The sequence below is a fragment of the Melanotaenia boesemani genome, chromosome 7, assembly GCF_017639745.1.
Source record: "Melanotaenia boesemani isolate fMelBoe1 chromosome 7, fMelBoe1.pri, whole genome shotgun sequence".
Classification (NCBI taxonomy): domain Eukaryota; kingdom Metazoa; phylum Chordata; class Actinopteri; order Atheriniformes; family Melanotaeniidae; genus Melanotaenia; species Melanotaenia boesemani.
Window position 1 is genome coordinate 3,250,166 of NC_055688.1, and position 10,846 is coordinate 3,261,011.

Genomic DNA, 10,846 nt, shown 5'->3' on the forward strand with positions numbered 1-10,846 from the left:
GCAACTACAGCCCAATTACTCTTTTTAGAGAGGGCAAGAAATGAGCAAATGAAATATTTACAACCATAATTGTGCAATAGGTGGGAAGTATGTATGCGGGTGGGTCAGCTTGTTTTAACTTCCTAACTTATTTTAGTTACTCAGTAATTTTCTTAAATTTTATATTACTTGTTTTTTTCAGTATTTCTTTTATATTGTTGAAAGTCAAATGTAAGTATGACATGACTTAAAAGTGACCTTAAACTCATCAACACTTTAAATTTCGCCCTATATGCAGTATTGCAAAGCCTATTTCTATTCATATGATTTATAAAATTTATAAATATGATTTACACTGTCGGACTCACTTACATAAAAAGACTGCAGATATCGTCAGTACCCATGTTGTGATGTTTCTGCAGTGAGCCACATTCTCTGCTGTGAAATGGGTCCATTACAGCCATAAAACAAGTGCTACGTATGTGAGAATGTACAATAACACATACTGTTTGATCCCGACGCTGCTTGTATTTAGTTATTTAGTGCTGTGCCAGAACATTTCCACCTGGCAGTGAACTTGATCTGGAGCAGAGTAGGCATGTAAACTGTAGCTCCCAGTTTGAACTCATTATTTCTGCAGTTGGTGTCAAAAGGGAAAATGACAACAGATGTGTGCAACAATCTGCTGAAGCTTTGGTGGGGGAGGATAAATCCAATTTTAATGTGTATACTGGAGATGCATTTTAACACCAGGTGTAAGTGTAATCCAGCTAAACCAGAGCAGAGAATGGTGCCAGATATGAGACACATGCTGGTGCCAGTTGGAAAAGAGGCTAGCATCAGAGAAAGAGGGGATATCGAGGGATCATATCCATCCTTTTGTTATTCTGCTGCTGATCCATTTCCTGCTTTAGTAAGAGAGCTGGCAGCCACATCCACAGGGAAGCAGCAGTGTGTTAGGGGAGGCTTCTGAGGAAAAGGAAGAGCTCCACCTAGTGGTGTGAGATTAATGCAAACACTGAGAGGTGACTGCACACTGTCATCATGCTGGCTGTGGCTCAAACATGAAACACAAAGACTCCTCTTAATGCAGATGAATGAAGTGGGTGTTTTTGTGAAAGTGCTAATTATTGCATGGAACACAAACCCATACACACACAGGCTTAAAACCATTTCCACGCTACCATTTACAAATAACCCTTCCTCCTTTCAGCAATAACCACTTGTACCTCATTTTCCACACAAAAGCATTTCACCACACACACAGCCGTATTCATATGAGGAATTAAGACATTTTCAGACTTTATTCATGTCCAAGGTTTGTCTCAGGATGAGTTTATAAGTTGTTTGGTTGGCGTTTGTGTGTCAGACATTTGTGATGCAGCTCTGTGTGGAGGAACGTACGTGGTCGGCTCATGGTGCAGCCAAGTTGGCTCTTACTGGATTTTCTTAAACAGAGGCTTGTTGGCAAGCAGAGTGATGCTGGCACTGAGGAGGAGGATGTGCTTACACACACACAGACACACACATAAAAGTGCATCAGTAATTGTTCTCATTTGAATGTCCCTTCCTGCTAGAAAGCAACTTTTTCACCTTTAACCTCTTATTAACGACAGCCCCTGGGTTCAGGAGGCAAGGAGATCCGTGTGGTACAGATGTTAGCAGACACCAGGAAGCAGCGATGCTAACATGTAGCATAGCAACGTGATGGGAGAAACTCAGCTCTCTACCGAGCATCGGCATCCAAACCTTTGGTTGGCATCATAAGGAGTCGAGTCACATGTAAGAGTTTTCAGCAATCATGTGATTAAAGGTTTGGAAATCACTTTCCTACAGTTCTCTTGGGTCCTTTTCTGTTAGCTGATGACATGTCGGAGCTAAACTGAAGCTCATGGAGTGATAAAAGTGATAGATGCTCTCGTTTTACTTGTCAAGATTGTGGTTGCTAAGCAGCAAGTTTAATTTGAACTTGAGCCAATGTTTTAGCTTCATCCATCAGGATGTTGTAGCAGTCTTCTGATGAAGACCACATGAACTGGACTCCTTTGAAGAATCTAGACCAGGGCTATTCAATTCGGTCCTACGAGGGCCGCAATCCAGCAGGTTTTCCATGTATCCCTGCTTCAACACACCTGACTCAAATTAATTAGTCATTGTGCAGAACTTGATTGGCTGTTAGATCCATTTAATTTGATGCACGTGTGTTGAAGCAGGGATACATGGAAAACTTGCTGGATTGCGGCCCTTGTAGGACCGAATTGAATAGCCCTGATCTAGACAATGACAGAGTGCAACAAGACACTGCAATCTGTGCTACACCTTCACTGTGTAGATGCTGTTTTATGCTGTACTTTGTTCTGTCTTCTCGTCCAACACATTTCATTGACGTTGACACGCCTGCACGTTAACATGCATGTGATAAATAAACCTGAACTTGAGTTAGAGACACAACTAGGACTCTCATATCTGACCAACTAAGGAAAGGTGGTAGAGACCAGCATTGCTCTATGAGAAACGCTTTCTCCCTCAGTCTCAAATTTGACTCCAAAACAGCTGCTAAACTAATGATGAAGACTTTTATCTGGGAGACACCTGAGAATGAGAATGAGTGTTTTCTCTGTCCCCATCTCTGTGCAGCTCATACTGCCTTCTGCAAACTGTCTGTATTTACAGGAAGTATTGGGAAAACACACATCCGTGACATACGGTTCAAGAAAGCATCCGGAGGAAGCAGGCGTGAGGAGTCTGGGGGTAGCTCTGAGGTTTCCAGCTGTATGGCCGACTGTCTCAGCTTCCTGGGCTCAAAGTCAATGACTTTAGTTCGGTAAGAATGTGATTGGAGTCTTTATTATTATGTTATCTACAGTAGTGACTTTTGCAGAGCTGGAGGAGACTTTGTGTAAATGTTGAGAGGTTGAAGTGCGGTTGAGCTCATTAGCATATTTATAGATCCCCCACCCACTCACTGAATGAAGAACGAACTGGAAAGTCATGAGTAGCTGCTGTAGTTGGACTTTAAAAGTGACCAACGCAGCTGTGTTACTTTGAGAATACTGAAGACACGACATTACTGTTAATGAGTATGACTCTGTTCTGGAAAGGTTGTTACCTAATTTTCTAACACAAAACTCACACTTTTAGTCTAATTATGCAGTTTATACACCTCTATAATACAGTTTTATAATTCTAGATCACTTCAGTGGCCTCAGATATCCGTTCTTAGTGAGACCCTTGAATATTTTAGTTTCTCTAAAGCTTACTGCACAGAGTACATAAATAGCCAACTTAAAAAAAATAAAAATAGTGATGATAATAAAGACCCTGGGGTGCTGTCTCCCAGGGGAGGAAGCCAGAAACAGGAGCTCTAGCAGCGAGGAAGCAGTTGTTGCCTAATTCTGTCTGTGATTTTATTACTGTTTGATCATTACAGTATGACTGATTTTACTTGTGACATGTCTTGTAACATAAAAAATTAACACATTAAGAAGTTGAATTTTAGTAGAAGGGGCTTAGTTACTGTCATGTTTTACTCAACCTCTATGCTCTTCTTGCTAATATGAACTATTAAATAGATGTGACACATTGTACTGAGAAAACTTTAAAGATTAATAACTTCTCACAGATCCTGCACTGTCCAGTCCTGTATGATCGGCCAATGTGACATGAGCACAGCTGCTCTTCTCCTTTCTTTCTTAGACATTTCTGGAACATTATAGCTTTCCTCATTGATCTCAGTGCGCTCTGCGTCACGCCTGCCTCTGACTCGCTTCGGCAGCCCAACCAGAGTGAACACGGATCCTGTGTATTCCAGTTGTTTACAACGTAATGGTAAAAATACTTTGGGTGGGGAGGGGGAGGGGAGCATTTTTGCCCTCAGTGTCTCCACCAAAGATAAAAAAATAGTTCAGCAGAGGGTAGGATGTGAAAAAACGGGGGGGTTCCACACCCACCCACCCACCTACCCACCCATCACCATCCCCACCGGCAAATCGCACCCTGAGTGTAATTATTCAAATATTTGGTGGTGTACTTTGCTTGTACACTAGGGGGCGCATTAGTGAACTCAGATCAGAGTTGCCAGCTGTGTAGGCAACTTGTGTGCAAAATGATAACATGGTCACAGTAAAGGAGGCTAGCATTTGGTTCATTATGACATCATGGTGGGGAAAATGCTATCACTGATAATATGTAAGGCCCCTAAAACAAGCATGGTCTCTACAAACTGGTCTCTACACTGCCCCTACTGGTTACTTACATGTTCAGCTTGCAAACATGTAACATTAGTTTCTGTAAATGTGCACAACTGATGCTTTAAACTAAAATATGCTACAACATTCTAGAGGCAGTTGAAATAAACACATGTAAGCAGCATTAAAAGCAGTATATTTTCAGCCTTATGATGCCTATTGACCCTTCTCACCCTCCAACCGGGCCAAGCAGGTCGCCGTCCTTCCTGGTTCTGATGGAGGTTTTCCTTTCTGGTTCTGATTCTGATGGAGGTTTTCTTTCCTGGTTCTGGGTCTTTTGGAGGTTTTCTTTCCTGGTTGTGGTCCTGCAGCTCAGGATGGAGGACTGAATTAAAGAGATCTGATCCAACCCGTTTGTTCTTGAGGTAGGTCATTATTTTATGAACTGGTTTATATGAACACAGTTGGACTGGTTTGTTTTACCTGGATCACAATGAATTGGACTATGATGAATTGTATTTTACATTTAACACTAGAAACAAAACAGTAATTTTGACTGTTTTGAACTTTACATATTAAATAACTTTGTCAAATAAAATCATGAAGCCGTACTGGTCCCTGACTTTTCCTAAAACAATATGAATTTTTATTAAAACTAGTTTTAATTTTTAGTCTGTAAAGAACAAAGGAAATGTGATCATTTCTACCACAGGTAGTCATTTTACCACACAGGATCTGGATCAGATATTATGAAAGGATGGTATGCACAGCTTGCTTGGTGCTGTATTTTACATTTGAGACCTTGTAGAAATAAAAGTCTACATCAACTTCAAGAGTGCACTGAAACCCAAACAGCTGAAAGGGGTTTCTGCAGCAGTTGTAGAGGAACGTCTAGCGGAGTTTGTGAAGGGAAACAGCAGCAGGGCAACAACGTGAACTGCAGCACAGTCCAAAGCTGCAGCAGACTCCTGAAGGGAGGCATTGTCAGGTCTGGAGAAGCTGCAAAGAAAAAGAAAAAGACTTTTGACTCCGGCAGCACGTGCTGCAAGGCTGGAGAAGAGACGTGATCCGAGCTGACTTCTAAATACTAGTCTTAATCTCATAGTAAATAGTGTAAATTGTCATGACAGTATTAATATTTTTACCTTCATACAGTCTCATTTTTACTTCGGCCGTGTTGGCTGTGTCTCTAACACTTCTGGTTGCTCCACCCCTCTCCGTTTTTTTTCTTTTTTTTTTTTTTTCATTACAAATATGTAGCCATTGCAAGTTAGAGTTAAGATTTTGTTTCTGTGGCAAACAAGACTACATTTGTTGCTTTAAACTTTGTTTTGGAAAACATTATTTGATTATATTAATATTATCTTAGCTGTGTACTTAGAAGTGGAATTAACTGAGTGAAATGTAGCGGTCCAAATGACCACTAGCGGCCGTTTTAGTGTTAAAATAGTGCTGCATAACCATCTAACCTTTAAACTCTGCTCCTCTGACTTCTTTGATGGTACCAGTATCAGTGTTTCTCAATCCTGGTCCTCGGGGACCACTGCCCTGCATGTTTTAGTTCTGTCCAACTCCAGCGCACCTTATTCAGATTAATTGAACTGCTTGTCAAGTTCTTTGCAAGCCTGCTAGCGAGCCATTCATTTGAGTCAGGTGTATTAAAGATGGACACCTCTAAAACATGCAGGACAGTGGATTGACCAGGATTGAGAAACACTGAGTTACATCTATTGTGCACATCTCTGGAGCCATCGCTGCTCAGCAGCACCCTGAGGCTGAGAAACCGCATGACATTACAGCTGAGTTTCACTACAGGTGTCATGATTGCTGCTCTGCTGAACCTCCAGTCCCTCATTAAGCTCACTGGCTCCACCTGTAGCTTCTCTGATGATCATACTATTCTCCCCTGTTCCCCACCCTTCTTAAACCCTCTCGTGTTCTTGCTTCCCTGCCAGATGGTAAGCATTTCTCACTGTTGATATCTAGTGTTTCACCTTGTTTCTAGATCCCTGTTGCCAACCTTGTTGCGTTCCTTGGATTCCCTGTTGCCTTATTCCCTGTCGGATTCTCTTGCCCGCTGCCTATTTGGATTATGACCCTTGTTCTGGACTGACTACTGAACTCTGGCCCCAATAAGTATCTGCTTCTTGCCTCATGTTATGACACTTGCCTGCCTGACCATTACTTTTTGTGGATTGTGGACCTTCACTGTTTTCTTGTGGAACATTCGTGGATTCAGTATTCTCCAGTGTTTTCAGGACTTTGCCGCCCCTCCCTAAGGAGCTGCTTCCAGACTACATCTGGACCCCTGACGCACAATAAATTTAATCTTGCTTATACCTCATCACTGTGTGTGTGGCTGATTTCCCAAGTTCTCAGGAAATAACTGTTACATACAGGTACCGCATCACACGCTAGCAACTGGACATCAACACACCAGCGGCTTTGAATGCACACTATTGCTGATTCATCAAATAAACATAAAAGGTCATTATCAGAGGAAGAGAGGAAAATAAAAGAGAGAAACAGACGGAGATGAGACAAGGGTAAAGATAAGACTGTTTTTTACTGGCTGGACAGATCTCACAGTACAGGTAGGAGGCAGGATGGATGCTGGATTAGCCGTTGATAGGGGGCACGTCGCTGTTCACTGTCCACCTGGGCTGGAGGAAAATAAACCCTTGCACATCCTGACTGCTTCTGCTTTCTGTTTGAAACCCGCACATACACACACCTAAACACTCATATCAAGCTAATCTGCTGTGGGCAGCCCCGGCGTGTTCACAGATAGTGGCCAGAATCCAGCAAGGTGTTTACTGCCACATACGGAGAGATTACACCGGCTTATTGAGCCCTAACACACACATACACTCCCCATTGTGCTGCTTTCCTGCTGCTGTCACACACACACATACCCACAAACATTAACTGGTGCATCAAGGCAAATGCATACTGGTCAGATACTGGCCAGAATTACACACATACAGACGCCCTCACACACTCTCAAAAACACGTTTTCACACAAAACAACTGAAAAATCAAAATGCTTGGGGTCCAAATGGAGGACAGAAAAAAATAAAGACACACGTGGACACACACATAGGTAATAATACATTTACGCAAAGAAATTCACACACTCACACACACACACACACACTGAGCAGCTATTGTTCAGCTGATGGTCCATTATCTAACCACTGCCAGCCCTTCTCATCATGGCGTGGGTGTGTGTGTGTGTGTGGACAGAAAACCTCCCACTGTGGTCATAAGCTTTCTGTCACACTGTACTGCTGCCACAACCACGCTGCACACACACAACAAAAACACACCTGCCCACACGTAAATGGACTCGCACACAACACAACTACTGCTGCTGCGCTCCAGTAAAAAGCATCTGTTGGTGAAAACAGGAGCGTTTTGTTTGGACCGCAGAGAGCAGCCATGTTGCTTTATGAGAGGTGAAATCCACAGTGTGATTACCTGCAACATGTCTGTTACATATCACACATTTACAGCAGCGGTGTTCAGCTCTTGTCCTCAAGGGCCGTTTCCTCCTCACCAGATAAGCTGCTGATGTCTGAGCTTCCTAACAAAATGGCTGACACCATCGTTTTAGCAGATTAATGCGCTCTTCATGGTTCTAAATCTTGACTCCCACAATGAAACAATAATTAAAAATTCAGCTATTTTTGTTATTACCTGAAAATTTACAGTGGTGCTTGTTTTGTCTCTGTGGACTGAGGCTGCTGCTGCGTACAACACCAGACTGTACATGTCATAACTTTATAGATACTGGACTGGTCTCAACAAACGTATCTCCAAGCTATGTTTTTAAAGCGCTGATTACAGGAAATATGAATCATACTGACTTCCACTTCATCAGCTCCACCAGTTCACCTGCTTGTTAACATGGATCCATCCCGCCTTGGATCAACGCTTCAGGCTGCTGCTGGTGTAATGGTGGGGGAAGATTTTCTTGGTCCACTTTGGGCCCCTTAGTACCAACGTGGCCTGGTTTAACCAGCACAGCCTACCTGAGTATTGTTGCTGACCATGTCCATCCCTTTATGACCACAGTGGAGCATCTTCTGATGCTACTTCCAGCAGGATAATGCACCATGTCACAAAGCTCAGATCATCTCCACCTGCTTTCTAGAACATGACGGTGAGTTCACTGGACTCCAGCGGCCTCCACAACCACCAGATCTCAGTCCAGTAGAGCAGCTTTGGGATGTGATGGAATGGGAGATTCTCATCATGGATGCAGCCGACAAACCTGCAGCAACTGTGTGACGCTGTCATGTTAATATGGAGAAAACCTCTGAGGAAGGTTTCCTCCACCTACCTCCATCTATCACACCAATAATTAAGGCAGTTCTGAAGGAAAAGGGGGTCTAACCTGGTACTAGAAGGTGGACCTGATAACGTGGACAGTGAGTTTATATTACATGCTGTAATTTCATTGACAAGGTAGTGGACTCAGTGGACATGGTTTGGGAAATGCTGGTTAAAAAAAGAAAAGAAAAATCAGCTACTGAAAGTCTCAGATGGGAGGAGGGCCTTCATCACAGCTGCATATTCAGCATGTTTTCCTCCACACATTTAACCAGGTTGATGCCCATCTCTGTCAGGCAGTGGTGTGGGGAGATAATGCTGGTTACAACTCTGTGATCCCCATCAGAGATACAGGATTTCATTAGTTCAGTAGCTCAATTAATAAATAAAAAATAAATAAAGACTAAAGGAATGAAAATATTTTTAAATATTTATATTGAAAGTCAGCTGAAAGTCATGATGAAGTATAATAACGGTGATATCAGTGATGCTGTGAGTTGAACTGAAGGGTCTGTAGAGACAAAGCCTGCAGAGTGATGTGTCTGGTTTCCTGTGGAAGCTGTTGTACCCCAGTAGCTCCTGCAGGGGGCTGTGTTTGGTTATCTGCTGTGTGTCTGCTGCATGCCTGGGCTGCTTGCTGCTGCTGGTAGGATCAGTGGTAGTAATGTGCTGGTAAGAGTCCATGGCTTCCAGTGCACATGGCGAACCTCTAGGTGTCACTCATTATCTAGCTGTTAAGACAACAGGAGGCAGGCGTCTCTGTCAAAGAAAGCCTTCTATGAAACTCTGTGTCTGCATCTGCATCTATTCCTCCCAGCAGCAGCATTCATGACCTCTGTTATTTTTAACTGAGACCACCATCCTACCTTGACTCATATAGAATTGGAGAACACCATCAGGATTGCAAACCAAACTAAAAATAAAACATTTTCTCATGTGACTCTGCAGTCTTGTGATGGGGTTAGTAAAGAAAATCCCGCCTCATCTGGTTGCTCCGTTTTACCTTTTCAGGCTTTGCTTACTGTTTTTTTTTTTTTTTTTACCAGATTTCTTACCAAACGGCTGCAGCTGTTAGTTTCATTGTTTTCTCTAAGCAGTTTTTCTTTATTGCAACTACAATAAAAAATGGTGTAAAATATAAATAAAATCCACATTTTATTCCAGATTGAACGTAATATCAGATGTTGAAACTCAAACAAATATGAGCTGATGGTGAATCTGAAGGCAGCAACACGTCTGTAAAAGTAGTTCCAGTGATGGTCAGCACGGTGTAGCATCCCCTCTTCTTCTAACAACTGTCTGGTTTGCATGGTTTTTTTGAAAGTGCTAATTATTGCATGGAACACAAACCCGCACACACACACACACACACACACACACACACACACACACACACACACACACACACACACACACAAGCTAAAAACCATTTACAAATAACCCTTCCTCCTTTCAGCAATAACCACTTGTACCTCATTTTCCACACAAAAGCATTTCACCACACACACAGCCGTATTCATATGAGGAATTAAGACATTTTCAGACTTTATTCATGTCCAAGGTTTGTCTCAGGATGAGTTTATAAGTTGTTTGGTTGGTGTTTGTGTGTCAGACATTTGTGATGCAGCTCTGTGTGGAGGAACGTACGTGGTCGGCTCATGGTGCAGCCAAGTTGGCTCTTACTGGATTTTCTTAAACAGAGGCTTGTTGGCAAGCAGAGTGATGCTGGCACTGAGGAGGAGGATGTGCTTACACACACACAGACACACACATAAAAGTGCATCAGTAATTGTTCTCATTTGAATGTCCCTTCCTGCTAGAAAGCAACTTTTTCACCTTTAACCTCTTATTAACGACAGCCCCTGGGTTCAGGAGGCAAGGAGATCCGTGCGGTACAGGAGATGTTCTGTACCAGTCAAAAAGTCCATGCAGTGGTTTCCAGTAGAGAATCGTGTCTGCTTTTAATGCAGATTACCAGCATCCAGCCTTGTCCCATACACACAGAGATTCCTTCAGATTCTCAGAATCTTCTGCTGATATTCTAAACTGTAGATGGAGGATCTTCAAAGTCTGAGGAACATTTTTCTGAAATTGTTTCAGTGTTTAGATCCAGTTTGTCTCAGAATGTGAACCTCTGTTCATCTTTCTGAGAGACTCTGCCTCTCTGAAATGCTCCTTTTATACCCAGTCATGTTACTGACCTGTTGCCAGGTAACCTGATTAGTTGTCAAATGCTCCTCCAGGTGTTTCTGCTTTGTACCAGTTACTTTTCCAGCCTTTTGTTGCTCCTGATCCAACTTTTTCCAGACATCTTGCTGCATCAGATTCACTATCAGCTCATATTT